Here is a 21,006-nt window from a genome sequence, read left to right as displayed (position 1 = left end):
GTACCCAACAGTTATGTGTGGACTATCACAAAGTCAACATCGTTACAGAGACTTATGCATATCCAATTCCACGATTGGAGGACTGTGTTGAAAAAGCGGGACAAGCACCTTACATTGCTAAGTTGTACTTGCTCAGAGGCCACTGGCAAAGTACCTCTGTCAGAGCGAGCAAAGGCAATTTCGACTTCCATAATAGCAAATGGACTGTATCAGTTCAAAGTCATGCCATTTGGTATGAAAAATGCTCCAGCCACATTCAGAGACTAACTAATAAGGTCATTGCCAGATTGTCCAACTGTGTGGTGTATATTGATGACGCGGTGATTTTTCGTCATTCATGGAAGGGACATTTACAGCTTTTATTGAACTTGGTCGATTGACTTCGGAAGGCAGGCTTGATGGTAAGCCTAGCTAAAAGTGAATTTGCCAAAGCCCAAGTCACCTTCCTGGGCCATGTTATTGGACATGGATAAATGACCCCATGGGATGCTAAAATGAAAGTAATTGGGGAATTTCCCACACTGTCAATGAGAAAAGCAGTACTACGGTTCCTGGGATTGAGTGGATTTTACCAAAGGTTTGTACCAAACTTCAGCAGTGTGGCTGCTCCACTTACCGAAGGGCAAGAAGTTTCAGTGGACAGCGGACTGTCAAAAGGCGATTGATAGCTGAAAACTGTTAACCAGTGTTAGCCATACCGGATTACACAAAGCCTTTCAAGGTAGCTATTGGATGCCGATGATGTGGGTGTCGGTGCGGTGCTCCTGCAGGATAATGATGAAGGGATAGAAAGACCAGGAAGTTGGATGTTCGTCAACAGGAATATTCAACAGTGGTGAAAGAGACTTTAAGCTTGGTGTTGGCATTACAAATTTCAGTGTTTATATTACCTACAGTGCATCTGGGACAATCGTATACACTGATCATAACTTATTGACATTTGTGGAAAAAGTCAAGGACAAAAATGCCAGTGTTCAGATGGAGCTTGTTGTTGCAGCTATTCAATTTGACAACTGTGCATGTGGCAGGTCGTGAAAACGTGATTGCCGATGCATTATTGAGACTCGATTGAGATTTAGGGGTGTTTGGTGGCAGGTGTGCCAGTGCCTGAATTTGCATGTGATTGCATGTTTGCATGTGCATAGTTAGTATAGTGTATATGTGTGTTTTAGATGACTAACCAGTTTGTTTTTGAAAGGTTTTAAAAATGAAGCCAACTTTTGTATTGATGGTTCGTTTTTTTAAGGGAGAGGAGTCAAAAACCGATCCCTTTTTTCTCAAAGCTGTTCCTTTTCTCAAAGATACTGTATTCTTGTTTTTTTTTCAGCAGGGTCACAAACAGCTCCTGGTTCCGATTAGGATGGTCTGGTATCGAGATTAAAGGGTAATATGAGGTCTTTATGTTCATGTGTAAACAGATGAGACTTCAGGCCAAAGTGGTCATGTTTTAGAAGTGACCTGTATAATGAAAGAGTAGTGGTCAGCTCTCTAGCTGGGCAGTTCCGTCCAGAACTAGTTTGGAGTTCAGCTATGTGGAATCTGGCTGTGAAACTCTCTCTCTTTTTTGGCCCTTCTAACTTCAACCTGTAAGCATTTGTTCTGTTTTAACCATTTGTTGTTGAATCTGTTGTGTATATTTGGAACAGCATAATTAAGTCTAGTTTGGATAGGCTGAGTTCCGTAGAGGTTCTTTTTTCTGTTTTTTGTGTATCATTGTGTAATTTTGTGAATAGATTTCTGTCCGTTTTAATACCTGGTAGTGAACCCAGCTAACTTATTCCGGGTAATTTTCATTGTACACTTACTGAAACAAATGGTAAAGTTATGATCTGGGTTGCTTGCTTAAGAATGTTTTGAGTGGTCTGGCCATACCAAGTGTAATACAGTCACTTTTTTTCTACCTCCAAAGTTCATGCTAACTCATCAAAAACACAACAGGGAACTGGTTTCAGTGTTACAATATTTCAAAGTCAAAGAGGAAGGAGGAAATGGGCTGGCCAACAATGAAGAAATTTGCTGTAAATGTATTGACACATTCCAGATCAACAGTGAGACTGAGCTTCCTGTTTCTCTCCATCTCTCTGGATGCAAGTGAGCTGCTGAGGTGTGAGGTTCAGCTCCACAGTGAGTAGTTTCAGCATTACAGGCACAGTATATGCAGCAAAGTGGTGTCCACATTGTGTCCATTCATATCTCTAACATGAGCTGTCTCTCTGATAGGAACCATCCTGTAAGTTAACCTTGCCTCCTACAGGAACCATGAAGACTGAGTTTTGTCACAGATTCTCCCACCAGGACCCTTCACAGAAATAGCAGCCCAAGGGGAAATCAACATTAATGCTGTATGAGAGGAGACTGCTAATTGGGTTGAACGTGGATTCTGATTGGTGGAAGAGTTGCCACACACATTCTGATTTCATTGTTGGGTGTCTGAGGAGCGAAATGTGAGACTACAACTTCCTAATAATTGCTTAAACATCTTTATTCAAACAATGAATTCAGCATTACAATCATTTAAAGCAGTGGGGAGCAAGGTAATTGGAGACAGCTAATTCCCTTTGGTAATATCGAATCTACATTGCAGTAATTAATCAATAAAATCCCCATTGAACAAGAAATGTTGGCCACAGCTCTACCTGAAGATAGTTGTAGATAATTCTCCTTTAAACTTAACAGAATCTTCAAATTCAACGGCATGTGAAATGGATATTCAAACAAATAAATCTGTTCATTCTTTTCTGGGACGTGGGTGTTACTGGCTGAGCCGACATTTATTGTCTGTCCCTCGCCCCATTGAGAAATTGGGGGTGAGCTGCCTTCTTGAACCACTGCAGTCCATGTGGTGAAGGTGGACCCACAATACCCTTGGGGAGGGGATTCCAGGATTTTGACTCAGTCACACTGAGGGTACACAATACACTTCCAAGTCAGGATGGTGACTGGCTTGGAGGGGAACTTGCATGGGTTGGTGTTCCCATGTATCTGCTGTCCTTGACTTTCTAGATGGAAGTGGCTGTGAGGTTGGAAGGTCCTATCTTAGGATCTTTGTTGATGTTCTGCAGTGTATCTTGTAGATAATACACATTGCTGCTACTGAGCATCAGTGCTGAGGGAGTGGATGCTTCTGGATGTGGTGATAATCAAGAGAGATTGATGGGTGACCTTGGAGAGGTTTATTTTCAATGAGAATTATAGGTAATGTGAATAACAAGTCTCTTTTCTGTAGAGTGGGGGGTTTCAAGACTATCAGGCATATTTTTAAGGTGACCAGTGAAAGATTTAAAAACATGAGGGGCAACTTGTTTTTTACACAGAGAGTGATTCATCGGTGGAATGAACTTCCAGTGGAAGTGGTAGATGTAGGTACAATTGCAATGTTTAAAAGACATTTAGATAAGTGCATGAATTACAAATGTTTTGAGGGGCATGGGTGAAGAGCAGACTGTAGAACTAGTTTGGATTGGAATTATTGTCGGGGTGGATTGGTTGGTGCCTGTCTCCATGCTTTATAACTCGTTGGCTCTAAGTGGGCTGTTTTCTCCTGGATAGAGTCATAGAACTGTGCAGCACAGAAACAGACACTTCGGTCCAACTTGTCCATGCCGACCAGATATCCCAACCTAATCTAGTCCCACCTGCCAGCACCCAACCCATATCCCTCCAAACTCTTCCTATTCATATACCTATCCAGGTGCCTTTTAAATGTTGCAGTTGTACGCCACCACTTGCTCTGGCAGCTCATTCCATACACGTACCACCCTCTGTGTGAAAATGTTGCCTCTTAGTCTCTTTTATATCTTTCCTCTCTCATCCTAAACCTATGCCCTCTCGTTCTGGATGACCCCATCCCCAGGGAACATACTTTGTCTATTTATCCTACCCATGTCCTCAGCCTCCAACGCTCCAGGGAAAACAGCCTTAGTCTATTCAACTTCTCCCCATAGCTCAAATCCTTGTAAATCTTTTCTGAACCCTTTCACATTTCACAACATCTTTCTGATAGGAAGGAGGACCAGAATTGCATGCAATATTCCAAAGTGGCCTTACCAATGTCCTGCAGTCGCAACATGACCTCCCAACTCCTGTACTCAATACAGGAGTATACCAAATGCCGCCTTCACTATCCTGTCTACCTGCGGCTCCACTTTCAAGGAGCTATGAACCTGCACTCCAAGGTGTCTTTGTTCAGCAACACTCTCCAGGATCTTACTATTAAGTGTATAAATCCTGCTAATATTTGCTATCCCAAAGTCCAGCACCTTGCATTTATCTAAATTAAACTCCATCTGCCACTTTTCAGTCCATTAGCCTAACTGATCAAGGTACCCATTGTAATCTGATGTAATTTTATTTGCTGTCCACTACACCCCCAAGTTTGATGTCATCTGCAAACGTACTAACTATACCTCTTATGCTCACATCCAAATGATGAAAAGTAGTGGACCCAGCACCAATCCTTGTGGCACTCCACTGATCACAGGCCTCCAGTCTGATAAACAACCCTCCACCACCACCTCTGTCATCTACCTTTGAACCAGTTCTGTATCCAAATGGCAAGTTCTTCCTGTATTCCATGATATCTAACCTTGCTAACCAGTCTCCCTTGGGGGACCTTGTTGAACGTCTTACTGAAGTGCATATAGATCATGTCTACTGCTCTGGCCTCATCAATCTTCTTTGTTACTTCAAAAAACTCAATCAAGTTTGTGAGACCTGATTTCCCATGCACAAAGCCATGTTGACTATCTGTAATCAGTCCTTGCCTTTCCAAATACATGTACATCTTATCCCTCAGGATCTCCTCCAACAACTTGCCCACCACTGAAGTCAGACTCACTGATTAATAGTTCCCTGGCTTTTCCTTACCACCTTTCTTAAATAGTGGTACCACGTTAACCATGTTCGGCGGGGTGAGGCTAAGGGATAAATGGGAGGTTCGTGGGATTGGGGGGGAAGGTAGCTGGGAAGGTGATAGGTAGATGCAGTGGTGGGGGCTGATGATAGGTTGTAGTGGAGGGTGGAGTTGAATGGTGGCAAGGAAGATGGACAGGTAACACAGTTCAGGAGGACGATGCTGAGTTTGAGGGTTGGATCTGGGATTATGTAGGGGAAGAGGAGTTGAGGAAACTGGTGAAATTGACATGGGATTAACGTCGATGCCAGGATTGTAACTGTACTGGAACAGCTTGGCTATGGGTGCAGCAAGTTCTGGTGAACAAGGGTTCAGTGCTATAGCTGGACACTATGGTGTCAGCGCTCATAGCCATTGCAGCATCCAGTATCTCCAATTTTTTCTTGATATCATGTTACTCTGGCCAAAGCATTTACAATAACTCAGAGTGAAAATAGTACATCAGCAAATAACTCAATCCCAGTGAGTGTGATGCAGTCACAGTGTTTTCCCTGCTATACATCCAACCTTGTGCTGACTCATCAAAAAACACAACAGGAAATTGGTTACAATATTTGTTAGTGTCCTTCAGCCCAATACAGCACAATCCAAAACTGCAATTTGAGGGTTTACACTGGGGAAAGCTGTGCTTTATACAGTCATGGTAAAAGGTAACATTGTCAAAGTACCAGAGGGCGGCTCTTTCATCGGAGAGAGAGAGAGACGACTGGTAGGGGTCACCACGCCTTAGGTGAGAGGAGAGATTGAGAAGGAGAGTCCTTTATGATACATCAGCTGGTGCGGGAATTGAAGCCACGCTGTTGGTGTCACTCTGCATCAGAACCAAGCTTCCAGTCAAAGAGACAAGGAGCTGACAGGTGGCCCGGGTCTGTGAGAAAATAACAGAGGGCATTGAAGCAACTTCATTGCCTGAGAGTGAGGTATCCCTCAGATTATCGAGGGAAGGAGAGAAGAGTTAATGAGGGAGAAGGAGGGGCAGTGAGGGGGCATCAGGGAGGGAGTGAGAGAGGGTCAAGGAATAAGTGAATGTGCACTGAGTTGGGAGGGATGTGAGTGAGGTAGGAGGGAGGGGTAAGACAGTGAATGAGGGGCAGGGAGCGAGTGAGCAGAGGGCAGTGAGTTAGGGAACTGTGAGAGTGAGTGACGGAAGGGGGCATTGAATGGAGAGGTGTGGGCAAGTGAGGGGGTGGGAAGTGACTGAGGGAGGGAGCAGTGAGCAGGAAGAGGCTGTGAGTGAGGGAGGATAGGTGACTGAGGGAGAGGGCAGTGAGTGGAGAGGTATGGGCAAGTGAAGGAGGGGGCATGAATGAGGAAGGGGGCAGTGAGCAGGAAAGGGTTGTGAGTGAGGGAGGGGGTAGTGAGTGGGAAGGGGCTGTGAATCAGGGAGGAGGCAGCGAGCGGGAACGGGTTGTGAGTGAGGGAGGGGGCAGTGAGCGGGAAGGGGCTGTGAGTGAGGGAGGGGGCAGTGAGAGGGAAGGGGCTGTGAGTGAGGGAGGGGGCAGTGAACAGGAAGGGGCTGTGAGTGAGGGAGGGGGCAGTGAGCAGGAAGGGGTTGTGAGTGAGGGAGTGGGCAGTGAGAGGGAAGGGGCTGTGAGTGAGGGAGGGGGCAGCGAGGGGGAAGGGGTTGTGAGTGAGGGAGGGGGCAGCGAGCGGGAAGGGGCTGTGAGTGAGGTAGGGGGCAGTGAGTGGGAAGGGGCTGTGAGTGAGGGAGGATGGATGAGTTAGGGAGGGGTCAGTAAGTGGGGTAGGGTCAGTGAATGAGGGAGCAGCCAGGGAATGAGAGGAGGTGCTGTGTGGAAGCAAGGCAGAAGAATTCAGTTTGATCAAATTAAACTTCTTACGATGGTGAAGGCGGGTTTCAAAGGAAGTTGATGAAAAACTATGAGGAACAGAAGACGGTGAAGGAGGTAATGATTAAAGTCAGCTTGAACCCCACTAGGTAATGTTCATTCTGAGATTGTGGTCAGGCAGAATTGTCACTGGATGAATAATCCATAACATTATGTGGAAACATGGTTAAAATCTGCTCTGGCAGCTGATGGAAATCAAATTCAGTTCGTAAAGTTAAGTAGAAAGCTGGTCTCAGTGATGGTGACCATGAAACCATCACTGAGGATTATAAAATCCCTAACGCCCTTTTGGGATGGAAATGTGCCATCCTTAATCTGGCCTACATGTGACTCCAGAGCCACAGTAATATATCTGACTCTCAGCTGCCCCCTGAAATGGCCCCAAGTATCAATCAGCTCAAGGGCAGTTAGGGATTGGGAACAAATGCTGGCCTACATTCCAGGAAAGAATTAATGAAAACTACTCAAAGATGGATCCAGTTGTGGAATGTGTAACCAATAAGTGTTGCTGATGTGAGCAGAGAAGCTGTGGGCAGCAGTGAATCAGAGCAGTTTCAGGAACAGGAGAGGGGATTGGGAAAGAAGATGGAGAACAGACTTGTTTGGTCCAATGATCTTTCTTGATCAAAATATCCATGTGGTGTCTTCATCCCTCAGGAAGGATTTGTTCAGCAGTTTATCTGTCAGCGGTTTATTTCTTGCCTGTTTCAGTAAAATCAAACATCGATGTTGTGAAATTTGACAATAAAAGACATTTTCAGTGAATGTCTGAGGTCTCAGGATTGAGTGAGCTACTCCAAGAGTTCAGCATCATTAGCAGCAGTGAGCTTTAATACAGGTCCATATGGTCACTGGACTGATCAGTGTGGTCACTCCTGGTCACAGGGACTGGTCAGTGCAGTTACTCCTGGTCACAGGGACTGATCAGTGCAGTCACTCCCAAACACAGGGACTGGTCAGTGCGGTCACTCCTGGTCCCATGGTCTGGTCAGTGTGTTCACTCACAGTCTCAGGGACTGGTCAGTATGGTCACTCCCAGTCATTGGGACCGGTTAGCATGGTCACTCTCGATTGCAGGGACTGGTCACTGTGGGTGTGTGCATGTGTCTGTGTGTGTAAATGACATCTGAAAGGTGCATTTCCATACAGTGACACACGACTCAAATGAAGTCCTGCCACAACATGGGACTGACTGCTCTCTGCTGCTTTATGCAGTTTTGCTGTTCATTTCAATGAAACTTTCCCACACTTTCCCTCTTTGATGCAGAATGTAACCGATCCACAAGCTTCTCCTGAGCCCTTGTTAGTGTTCCAGCAACATACCTTTAAGGTCGCTGTAAACAGACTGATCCACTGGCTGTAACGTCTATCAGAAAACAGAGAAATATTACAGACTGGGACCTAGTAACAGATGCACAATGTAAGGATGTTTGTAATTTTCCCATATTTTGAAATTTTAAATTCTCACCGTGTATGTAGCATTGGAATCTTCTGGAGAATATCCTGTGTTCTGGAATGAAATGTAAAGTAGTGTTTAACACATTGTTACTGTTGGTTCCTGAGTTCCCTGGGATGATGCACCATCTTTAGTTGTTTCTTCAGTTAGCTACACACTGTACTTAAACCAGGAACAGCAATAAAGTCAGAGCCAAGCAGATTTATAACTGTACATGGGTGGCACGGTGGCACAGTTGTTAGCACTGCTGCCTCACAGTGCCAGAGACCCGGGTTCAATTCCCGCCTCAGGCGACTGACTGTGTGGAGTTTGCACGTGCTCCCTGTGTCTGTGTGGGTTTCCTCCGGGTGCTCCGGTTTCCTCCCACAGTCCAAAGATGTGCAGGTTAGGTGAATTGGCCATGCTAAATTGCCCGTAATGTTAGGTAAGGGGTAAATGTAGGGGTGGGTTGCGCTTCGGCGGTGTGGACTTGTTGGGCCGAAGGACCTGTTTCCACGCTGTAATCTAATCTAATCTAATCTAATCTAATCTAATCTAATCTAATCAAACCGAAAGTGAAGGATATTCCCCAAATTGATGATAATCTGACCCAATCACATGGACTCTGGTGGAACGAATCAGGCAGCTATAAAAATAAAGTTCTGGGATGTGCATCAAATCTCAATCAGCTCAGGGGGTGAGGAATTGTCTCAGAGCAGATTCCATGGTCTGAGCCACAGGCTCAAACCATGAAGGTATAAGATCACCTTTCATGAGCTGAGGATGTGAAAGATTAGATTGGAAAGGTGTACACAGTGCCCACTGTGGCCCTCGGCTTACGGAGTCCTGGATATCCATTTCAGCCATCGTTGGGGATAAAAAGGATGATGTAGAGGGGCAGAAGGCCCTTGGTGAAATGGAAGTCTCCATTGCTCCTTTTCTCTCCCAGAGGGGGCACCTTTCCTCGGAAATATGAGTGTCCTCAAATAACACCTGCCCCTTCACCAAAGATGCAGTGATCAGCCATGATGCTATTGAATGGTAGAGCAGGCTCGAGGGGCCAAATGGCCTTCTCCTGTTCCTGTTCCATATTGTTTCTATAAACCCTCCATCCTGCCCTCTTGGGAGCGGAGACTATTTTCTAAATGGTGAAAGTGTTCGGAAATCTGAAGCACAAAAGGATTTTGGAGTCATCTTCAGGTTAACATGCAGGTTCAGTTGGCAGTTAGGAAGCCAAATACAATGTTAATATTTATTTCAATCGGGCTGGAAATGAACAGCAGTAGAGGTGTAATGCTGAGACTGTAAAATGCTCTAGTCAGACTGCATTTGGGATATTGTGAGCAATCTCCGAGAAATGAGCTGGTGTTGAATGGTGTACAGAAGAGGTTTACAAGAGTGTCCCAGGGAATGACGGGCTTGTCTTCTTAGGAGGGGATGAGGACTCTGGGTCTGTACTCGCTGGACTTGAGAGGGATGGGGGGGATCTGATTGAAATTACAGAATATTGAGGGGCCTGGATAGAATGGATGTGGAGAAAATGTTTCCCCTAATAGGAGAAACTAGGAGCCAAGGACACAGCCTCAGGGTGAAGGGACGACTCTTTTGAACTGAGATGAGGAGGAATTTTTTCATCTAGAGCATGGTGAATCTAGGGAACTCATTACCACAGAGCGATGAAGAGGCTGAGTCATTGAGTGTATTTAAGATAAACTGAGAGACATCTAAGAGATTACTAATGACTAATGGGTTCAAGAGTTATGGGGAAAAGGCAGGAGGAGAATGGAGAAAGGTATCAGCCATGACCGAATGGTGGAGCAGATTCTTTTATCTTCTGGTCTATAGTTACTCACAATCGGGTCAGGCACCTTGGAGGTTTTGGTGGGTGTGGATTGCCTCATCGCATCCTGTGGGTTTGGGCACAGGTGAGAGGCTCGGGTTTTTAAGTTGGGAAGTGATCTGTGTCATACCTCCCACTCTAACACTGAAATCCGACGCTCAGTGACAAAAGGCTCAAACACACGGTCAGACAAGTCCCATCAGATCGAGCCTTCCCATGACAGAATCCAACATCCTCAAAAACCACCTGAACTCACCTGCAGTGTTCTCACATTTTCATAATCTGCAGTTGTGTTCGGATCATCAGCTGGTCCGGATTGTGCTGTGAAAGCAATGATCAAACATCAGTTCCAGTCATTTTCACCACATTGATCTGCTGCCAAGAATCACTCCATTCCCGGCTTGCTGAACATTTAGTTCTGGTCGTTCCTGTTCTAGTCGGGCAGATGGGGACAGAGTGGTAATGTTACTGTTCTACAGGAATCCAGAGGCTCAGGCTAATGCTCTGGGAGTTTTCAGATTTAGTTCCAGTTGAGGATCTGAGTTGGATGTCTCTTCAAGTAATTTGTGGCCTGGTTTCCTTATTCTCAGAGTGACTGTCATTGGACTCTGGGAGGTTTCTATAAAGTTTTCTATATTTACACAGTAGCACTGAATGGACTGGGAGATAGGACATTTCTGTCTGGGATAGAATACTTCTTCATTCTCCAGAATCTGTCACCTGACTGCTACTGTTAACATTATCTAATCCTCTCCAACACGTGCTCATTTCTGGACATTGGTTAGCTCAGCTGGCTGGACGGCTGGTTTTTGAAGCACATTGACATCAGCAGCTGAGGACACGATGTTGGACTGTCCTTCTTAAACTGTCGTCTGAGGCAAGGTGACCCTAAGGTCAGAGCTCCCTGAGTTGTTTCTGTTTAATGAGTGAATAGTACGATAGTCCAGTGGGATTATGGCTACTTTACCTGGATCTTTTAAATCTAATGTACAATTACTTTCAAACCCAACAGAGCACTTGGTGAAATTTCAGTTCAACTTATTGTTAAAACAAGTTCTGGAATTGAATCCTGGTCCCAGTGACGGTGACCATGAAACTGTCTTTGATTGTTGTAAATGCCCATCTGGTACATAATGCCCATTTGGGAAGGAAACAGCCAACATTTCATGAATGGCTCAAACATGACCACCTACAATAATCAAGACAAAGTGAACGATTGACTCACATGTGGAAGACTGCTTTTTTATCAGACATGTATATCCAATGAATAAAATTACTCCTGTAATTCCAAACAGAGCTCCCAGAATAAACCAAACAAGTTTTGTCTTCCCGAGGTGAGTTATCTCTGTGAAAGGAAATGACATGTTTAAGCTGTTAAATGGAGCATCTACTTGGCCAGGGGTGGGAAGTGGTGGCCACCAATTATTGGTGGTTGTGTGATCACTCTTTACACACACATACACAAGACAGCACCATTTATACTTCCCCGTAGAAGGCCCATGATGGTGTTGTACCTCACTGGGGAAGGGAGCTCAAACTTGAGCCCCATTATTCCCAGAGTCTTTGTAATTTGATGAAAAAAGAAAAACTCTGAGCAGCCAAGTTCTCGCCCCCATCAGAATCACAAACATTGCTTGCTTTATGACATGCTGATGAGATGCTCATTCTCTGCCCGCTGCTTCAGGCAATGTTTCATGTGTTGCAGTAACATTTATTAAAACTGCAAACAACTTCTCACACTGTTTCTTTGGCTTAAAGCAATATCTCCTCCCATATTTGGTCCACAGTCCACAAAATACATGCCTGAACCCTGAGGAAAGATGAAGAAGCTCTTAGAAAGAGGTGTTTGATCTCAAGAACATCCTGTTGGAATAGATAATTTGCTCTGATGCACAGACAGACATCAGGCTCCACAATCAGTCGGTTCCGTGAGGAATTGTTGAGAATTTTCTGATATGATCAGACGGCCAGGCTCCAAGCTGGTGTTGACACCCCCCCAAACGCCCACACTTCAGAAGGGCAGTCATCAACATCATTGGTGAAATCGAATAGACGTTGTATCGAGCCAAACACAATGACAGTGCAATGACAGTCCAGCAGAGTGCGATGGAGTGCTCTCAGTGTGTGGTCAGTTTGGCTGCTTGAGAAAATACTGTGTGGAAAAATCACCTTCACTCGAAAACCAAGACTAGTTCCTGCAAGAGGAGAATGTCTAGAGCAATGGAAGTCATTAACTTGAAGGTGCAAGGCTTTGAAACAGGATGGGAACGTGACACAGCTGTTTCAATGCGGGCTGACAGCTTGCCTCAGTTGAAGTCAGTGAGAGTCAGAAACATCTCCAAGGACCAGGAGGCAGAGATCCTCAGGAGTGAGTACTGCTCACAGTGAAGATTACTCACAGTGAATGACATTGCACTGAAGCATTATGTCTCCTGGACAAGCAGCCTGCCTCATTGCTGAGCAGAAATGTAAATATGTGCCCAGGTCTCTGAGAGAGAGTAGGTCGGATACATCAGAATGAAGATAGGAGAATGTCAGCTAGCATTTCAAAAGGTAATTAAAGATTTAGGTAAACTAAGGCAGGGGTATCACATTATTTGGTCAGAAGACACGAAACCTATCGGCTTATGCACGACCTGGAAAATTCCTCACCCTCTGAAGGGAAAAGTAATCCCTCAGTTGGACACCATGATTGATAGTAGGGTCATACACCGGTCAAAATGCAGACACAATGGTTCTCACCATTAATAACTGTTGTAAAGACAAATGGAGGACTGAGATTTTGTGTGGATCTCTTTCAAGAGAACAGCAGAGTTATGAGGACATCCTCATGTGTGGCAATTGAAGGGGTACCATAACCAAAGGCTGAGGAACATGTCAAAGCACAACAGAATGCAGGCCCTACTCACTGGGTTATAGCCTTTTGGAACTGTATAGCATGGAAACAGACCCTTTAGTCCAACTCGTTAATGCTGACCAGGTAGTCTAGATAAATCTAGTCCCATTTACCAGCATTTGGCCCATATCCTTCTAAACACTTCCTCTTCGTACACCAATCCAGCTGCCTTTTAAATATTGTAATTGTACCAGCCTCCACCACTTCCTCTCGCAGCTCAATTCCATACACGCACTATGCTCTGCATGAAAATGTTGCCCCTGCATGCAGTATTCCAAAAGTGGCCCAACCAATGTCCTGTACAGCTGCAACGTGACCTCCCAACTCCAAAACGCAATGCACTGACCAATGAAAGCAAGCGTACCAAACACCTTCTTGACTGTCCTATCTACATGTGATTCCACTTTTAAGGGACTATGAAACTGTATTCCAAGGTCTCTTTGTTCAGCTACACTCCCAGGACATTCCCATGACGTGGAGAAGTCCTGCCCTGATTTGCAGCAGGACCTCACATGCAGCACCTCACATTTCCCTAAATTAAACTGCATCTGCCACTCCTGGGCCCATTGGCCCATCTGATCGAGGTCCTGTTGTACTCTGAGGTAACCTTCCTTGCTATCCACTACATCTCCAATTTTGGTGTCATCTTCAAACTTACGAACCATACCTCCTCTCTTCACATCCAAATCATATACACAAATGACGAAAAGCAGTGGGCCCAGCACCGATCTTCGTGGCACACCACTGTTCACTGTGCTTGAAATGAGGAAATGCCAGTTACCGTGACAGGTGATGAGATTCTAAACTTGCATTTTCCAAGAACTAGGATTCATGGTGTATCAAAGGAAGACGAGGTCTATCGGTGAATTTCCAGCACTGATGTCCGTAAGATAGAATGCTTTTGAGGCATGGTGAATCAGTGAGAAAATTAATCGATAACTTAGCTTGTCTTACTGAAACTGTAAAAGAGCTTGCAATGACATGTTGCTGCTCTACAAGACTTTAGTGAGGTATGGAATACTATTAGAATACTGCATTTGATTCTTGTCGGATGAAAAAGTGAGGACTGCAGGTGCTGGAGTTCAGAGTTGAGAGTGTGATGCTGGAAAAGCACAGCTGATCAGGCAGCATCTGAGGAGCAGGAAAATCGACCTTTCTCGCATAAGCTCTTCACCAGGAATGATGAAATCACCCCGATGAAGGGATTATGCCAGAAACGTTGATTCTCCTGCTCCTAGGATGCTGCCTGACTTGCTGTGCTTTTCTAGTACAACAATGTTCGAATATGATTCTTGTGACTCTGCTATGGGAAGGATGTTGTGCAGAAACCATTTACAAGGATGTTGCCAGACTGGAGGGTTTGAGTTATAAGGAGAGGCTGCATAGGTTGGGAACTGAGGAGCAATGTTTTGTTGCAGAGGGAGCTGCGTATACGCAATGAGAGCCAGAGGAAGTTGTAGAGGTGAGTACAGTTACTTTGAAAAGGCATTTGGACAGCTACTTGTATAGGAAAGGTTTAATGGAACATAGGTGAAACACAGGCATCTGACAGTAGTTCAGTTTTGGATACCTGGTCAGCATGGACAAGTTGGAGTGAAGGGACTGTATCATTGCTGTCTGACTGTTAGACTCTTTAGTACTGAAGTAAGGAGCAGACTGCAGCTTTTGAAGTATTCATGTAAAGCCACTCTGTCCTGATGTTTTAGTGCATTCCAATCTGCACTTTTTCATTTTGGTATCTGTGGATGCATCGTTCACAGGATTAAAAGTTATTCCTTCTCCAAGTGCTAACTGACAACATAAAAACCGGATTATCTTGTGTCAATAGCTTTGTTGAGCACTGAACACTGTTCCACAATCATTGAGGCAGGAACATTGGCAGGTCCATAGGGATGTGAACATTTCTCAGATTACATTGTGGGAGTGAAATTTCAGGTCAAGATTGATCATGAGTTATTGGGTTTGTAAAGCATGTCAAAGATGCTACTGTGCACACAGAGTTTCAGGATTACACTGATCAGATATGACAGTGGTATAGCCTGTGTTCCAGATGAGGTACAAACAATGGCAGATTAGATTTTAGATTAGATTAGATTACAGTGTGGAAACAGGCCCTTCGGCCCAACAAATCCACACCGACCCGCCAAAGCGAAACCCACCCATACCCCTACATTTACCCCTTACCTAACACTATGGGCAATTTAGTATGGCCAATTCACCTGACCCTGCACATCTTTGGACTGTGGGAGGAAACCGGAGCACCCGGAGGAAACCCACGCAGACACGGGGAGAACGTGCAAACTCCACACAGTCAGTCGCCTGAGGCGGGAATTGAACCCGGGTCTCTGGCGCTGTGAGGCAGCAGTGCTAACCACTGTGCCACCGTGCCGCCCAGCAGGTTCACTCCCAAAACAGTAGTGGTGGATCAAGCAAAAATCTTCCTTTCTTGTAAAAGAAATCAAGGTATTCTCTACAGCAAGAAATGTCAAGACATCAGACAATGCTGTCTGCAAGAGTGATCATAACATATAGTTGAGCAAGCCAAGTTATGGAAAGGAACACCAAACAGAAACAGCATTTGACCAGGAGCGGAACATGTGTTGATTTAAATTAATGGAATGGTTGTGCCAAAGTCACTATGACAAACATCTGCTGTTCACAGCCAAGGATTTCATCAGGATTTCCAGAAATAAGGCTATCAATGATTCCATCTGAGGTTAGAGGACAAATGTACTTAGTCCTGATCAAGTTTGAGTTTGCAGCGTTGTAAAATCCCAGGTCAAATGATGTAATGGCTTCCCTGGAGCTGATTTTGAAATTCATTGAAACAGTGTTTGAGGTCAAGGTCAGAGTGGGATTGAGAATTAAAATGAGAGTGAGTGGAAGCACAGCACTGATGGAGGATGTGAGCCTCCACAGCAACAGGCTACTGGGCACCTGTCTGACCCTCTGCATCATCTCTCACGTCTCACTGACAGTGCACTGAAGGTAATAATGTGTTTCGTTACTAGAACCTTTTTGTTAACAGATCTCCCCCAGCTTCCTGTCCTCACAAACTTCTCTCCCCCTCCCTGACACCTCTGGTGACTGATGAAAACCCATAAGCTAGATGAAGTGATCTGTGCTCCCTCTCCACAATGATCCACTTGGTGTTCCCTCTCCATCAGAGTGCTCCATACGGCGCAACATTTCTGAGCAAGTTCCACTAACAAGATGTCCTTCAGAATAAGGAGACAGTGGATATCACTGACCCATTCTTCCCTTGTGTCAAAGGCCATCTGTCCAAAGGCTGCTTTGGAGCTCCCATACTGAGAGAGGGCCTTGCTGAACAGGATGAGAACCAGCCAGAATCCCTGAAGCAGCTAACTCCCTCCCTCAGGGGGCTTCAGCCCAAAGCCCTCTGTCACACACGTATGGAGAGACACACAATTCCCTGCACCTTACTGAGGAGTGTCCCCTCGACAGAGAAAAGGACTCATCACCACAAATACCCCCATCAAATGAGGAAGGGTTCACTGGGCTCCAGAGACTTTCAATTGCAAAATTATAAGTTAAAATGTTCCACCAACAATTAGCCAATAGGAAATGTCTTCCTAATGAGTACCAAGTGAAGTTTACAATTGCTGATTTGATTTGTTGTAAACAATGTGAAGTTTGTCATTTAAAAAAACCCATCTTGAGCCAACAGTTAAAACTGTAAGATGAGGACTAAAATGAACCCCCATAACAGCCTGTCCATCAGAGATTGGTTAGTATCGTGTCAACAGGGCGTACCTGTTATAGTCACCTGGGTTCCCATCCCACTGATATCTCCCCACACTTCACAGTGATAGACCCCAGTGTCTCTGGACTACAGATGTGTGATGGTCAGAATGAAGCTGTTATTGGAGGGTCTCTAGAAGACTGGAATCGCTCAGTGAATCCTGGGCTCCATTGTGTGATGTTCCTCGTGGTGTGTGTTAAAACCCACTCTGTGTTATTCCCGGTCTGCCCTGGTACCAGTAAACATTGGTGTGTGTCACTGCAGTGTTCCTCATGGTGCACTGTAACCGGGCAGTGTGACCCTTGGTGACAATGTTACAGGGTTGGGGACTGGTAAAGGATTGGGGGATTTGCATCTTTTGGGAGAAATACACGCAATTTGGATCATAGATTCATTGAATCCCTACCGTGCAGGTAGAGGACAGTGGGTCATTAAGCCTGCACTGACCTTCTAAATGATATCCCAGTCAGATTCACCCACCTTTATCGCCAAAATCCATCATTATAGCATGGTCAATCCAGCTAACCTACACATCTTTGGACAGTGGGAGGAAACTGCAGCAACTGGAGGAAATTCGTGCAGACACAAGGACAACGTGGAAACTCCACACATAAAGTCACCTGAGGCTGAAGTTGAACCCAGGTGCTGTGAGGCAGTAGTGCTAACCACTGAACCACTGTGCTGCCAGAATCTTAGAAAATGCCTCCCCTCGGTCTCATGATGTCCTTTGCAGATTAACCCGCAATTGGAATCTCTCCGTACTGATTTGAAGAGCCATGAGAAGCCTTTTGAAAGTCAGTGAACATTCCGCAGGAAAAAGAGAAACTCATTGGCAGTATCTTCCCAAAAGGTGTGACTATCTCCTCCTGTATCATCAAAAACCTCAAAGAATGAGAGACATAAGCAGGGAATGTTGGAGAAACTCATCAGCTCTAGCAGTGCCTGAGGATGGAGAAACAGAGTTTGTGTTCACTGCCCACTCAGCTCAATGCCTGGTGCTGTCCTCACAACTGCCTTCTGGGCTGTCCATCCAACATGGCTGCTCCCAGCCAGATGTTAATAGATGCACCCAAATCATCAAACCATGTCAGCTGTTGTGTTCGTCCCCGTCTGGAGGATTGATTGTACATTGTCCTGGAGTTAAGGAATTGAACATTTTAACTTTCCCAGCCTTTAGAATGGGCTGTCATTCATCAGAGAGAAACAAAATACTGTTGATGCTGGAAATCGGAAATAAAACTGAAAGTTCTGGAGAAGCACAGCAGGTCTGACAGCATCTATGGAGAGAGAATCAGAGTTACGTTTTGAGTCTGAAGTTACTTCTCTTAATGGGGCTGAAGAAGAATCATGAGACATCAATACAATATCTGCAACATCAGGTCAGAAACTTGAATCCCTGCAGCAAGTAACTCACCTTCTGACTCCCCAAAGTCTGTCCACCATTTACAAGGCAAAAGCCACATTTGTGATGGAAATCTGTCAAGCAATTTGGATACTTAGGGCTCAAATATTATACAAGAAGTTTTCACTATTCTCAACAAAGCAGCTTGCTTCTTCATAGTCGCATCCACCAGAGAAATGTCCACTCATTCCACCACCACCACTCAGTAGCAGCAGTGTGTACTATCTACAAGATGCACTGCAGAAACTCACCAAAGATTCCTAGACAGCATCTTCCAAAGCCACCACTTCCGTTTAGATGGACAAGGGCAGCATATATATGGGTACACCAAATCCAGCTGGCATCCCTCCAAGCCACTCGCAATCCCAACTTGGATATATTACCACCTTTCTTTCATTGTGGCTCGGTCAAAATCCTGGACTTCCCTCCCTGTAGGTATTGAGGCTTCACCAATAGCAGATGGACTGCAGTGGTTCAAGAGGGGCACTCACCATGACCTTCTTAAGGGGCAACTAGGGACAGGCCCAGCGAGTGAATGAAAACAGCCATCCGGTTCACTGATAACCTTGAGGGGCAGCAATGTGTAACCTTTGGTCTGGCCTGTATCTGAATCCAGAAATGTGGCCAACTCCAATCTGCCCTCTGAAATAGCTGAGCAACATTCTCGATGGAATCAAAGCTGTAGATATTCAGAGAGGCAGCTCACTGCTATGTTCTGAAGGGCAATGAGTGAGGAGCAGTAAATGCTGGTCCAGCCCAGTCACACCCATATCCATGGCTTGATAGAAAAAGTATCAATCCATTCTCATATTTCCACAATTCAACCTTTGTATTTTGCCTCTGGAACTAACCTTCCCACTGCCCATTCCATGCCCCAATATGAAACATGTTGGATAAAATAATAAATTTCCACTTGTCTGCTCTACAGTGTGAAGGTAAAACAGTTCTCAGTTGGTTCTGTGCAGCTGCCTATGTTCCCTCCCATTGACTTACCAGTTACATTGAGCTGGCTCCCTGCTCCATAGATGTAGCCCCACACACTGCAGCTGTACACAGCAGTATCATTCCGAGTCACATTTACAAGGCTCAGAATGTAACTGTTCCTGCTGACATTCCTGGAAAGATGAACACGATTGTGGAAACCCTGGGCCTTGGTGAGGGTGCCATTCACAAAGTGGCTTATCACCCACTTCCTGTTGCTGCCAGGTCGCTGGTAGTGCCAGTGGACATCAGTGTCAGTCACACTGGCATTGTACATGGCACACTGGAACTCGGCAGTTTCACCCTCTGGTACCTTGCTGACCACTGGATCCTGAATGAGGACTGGATCAGCCAATGGGTCTGTGTGTGGGAAACAGATGGAGATTAGCAGAGAGAAATATATTACTTCATCTTTCAAATTTTAGGAATATATCAAAAATATTGACAATCACCTGGTGTTTAATGCACTACACATTTAAGGTATGGGGCTGGATACAGTACACTCAACAGGGTGCAGTCTGTCAGCTGTGGTGTATTGGGAGCTCTCTGTCTCTGAGGCAGAAGGCGATGGGATTGCCTCCCCCTCCAGAGGTTTGAGCAGACATTGGGGCCATCCAGAGCAGCACTAAGGCAGTGTGTTTCGAACAGGCAGCACTGACCTGAGGTGTTAAACCAAGTCTGACCTTACAGGAGGATGTGAAATATCCCAGGGTATCATTCAAGGATCAACACAGGAGTTCACCTAGTGTTCAGGAAATATACATCTCTGAAGCAGATGACGGGAGTATTTCTTTCAATACTGTTTGTTAGAAATAGGAATAGATGTAGGCCATTCAGCCCCTTAAGTCTCTTCCACCATCATTAGAATCACAGCTGATGAGACATTCCTCACATCTACTGTCCTATGTTGTCTAGGAGAAAGTGAGGACTGCAGACGCTGGAGATCAGTGCTGAAAAAAGTGTTGCTGGAAAAGCGCAGCAGGTCAGGCAGCATCCAAGGAGCAGGGGAATCGACATTTCGGGCATAAGCCCTTCTTCAGGAATCTCCTATGTTGTCTCCGTATTTCCCCGACTGAACAAGAATCTAACTCTCTCAGCCTGAACTTTATGCAAGGTCTCTGCCCCCACAGCCCCCTGTGACAAGATGATCTAGAGATTCAGAACCCTCTGAGAGAAGAAATTCCTCCTTGTCTCAGTCTTAGGTTGGTGCCTTCATTAAGAATAGGCAAGGTGGTAAAAGAGGGGGATGCGTGACTTTGTTAGTCAAGGACAGTATAATGGTGGCTGAAAGAAGTTTTGATGAGGACTTGTCTACTGAGGTATTGTGGGCTGAGGTTAGAAACAGGAGAGGAGAGGTCACATTGCTTGGAGTTTTTATAGGCCCCCGCAGCGTTCCAGGCAGGTGGAAGAGAGGATTAGCAAAATTATTCTGGTTGGGAGTGAAAGGAACAGGGTGGTCATTATGGAGGACTTTAACATCCCCAACATTGACTGGAAATGGTAGAACACTGGTATGTCGGATAGATCAGTTTTTGTCCAATGCGTACAGGAGGGTTTCCTGACACAGTATGCTGAAGGGCCAACAAGAGGAGAGGCCACACTGGATCTGGTGCTTGGTAATGAACCAGGCCGGGTGTTTGATTTAGTTGTAGGTGAGCACTTTGGAGAGAGTGACCATAATCCGGTTACGTTTAGTTTAGCGATGGAAAGGGATAGGTACATGCCACAGGTCAAGAGTTATCGATGGGGCAAGGGCAATTATAATGCGATTAGGCAAGAATTAGGATGCATAGAATGGGGTAGCAAAATGCAGGGGATGCAGACAATGGAAATGTGGAGCTGATTTAAGGAACAGATATTGTGTGTCCTTGATATGTATGCCCCTGTCAGGCAGAGAGGACGTGATAAGGTAAGAAAGCCTTGATTT

General features: G+C 45.3%; 1 pseudogene across 1 annotated transcript in view; it reads right to left on the bottom strand.

The window, feature by feature from the left end:
- LOC122552555 (immunoglobulin superfamily member 3-like) overlaps positions 1-21,006 on the bottom strand; it is a 92,325-nt pseudogene that overhangs the window by 48,023 nt on the left and 23,296 nt on the right. Inside the window, exons 4-5 of the transcript XR_015758332.1 lie at positions 19,092-19,439; positions 16,708-17,051 (exon numbers count right to left, since the gene is read on the bottom strand). The product of XR_015758332.1 is annotated as an immunoglobulin superfamily member 3-like (transcript). The remainder of the gene's footprint in view (positions 1-16,707; positions 17,052-19,091; positions 19,440-21,006) is intronic.

The sequence above is a fragment of the Chiloscyllium plagiosum genome, unplaced genomic scaffold, assembly GCF_037043375.1.
Source record: "Chiloscyllium plagiosum isolate Xiang-an unplaced genomic scaffold, Cpla_swu_hap1 HiC_scaffold_10, whole genome shotgun sequence".
Lineage (NCBI taxonomy): Eukaryota > Metazoa > Chordata > Chondrichthyes > Orectolobiformes > Hemiscylliidae > Chiloscyllium > Chiloscyllium plagiosum.
The sequence above is the reverse complement of the archived record's forward strand: the minus strand, read 5'-3'. Positions and strand labels throughout refer to the sequence as shown.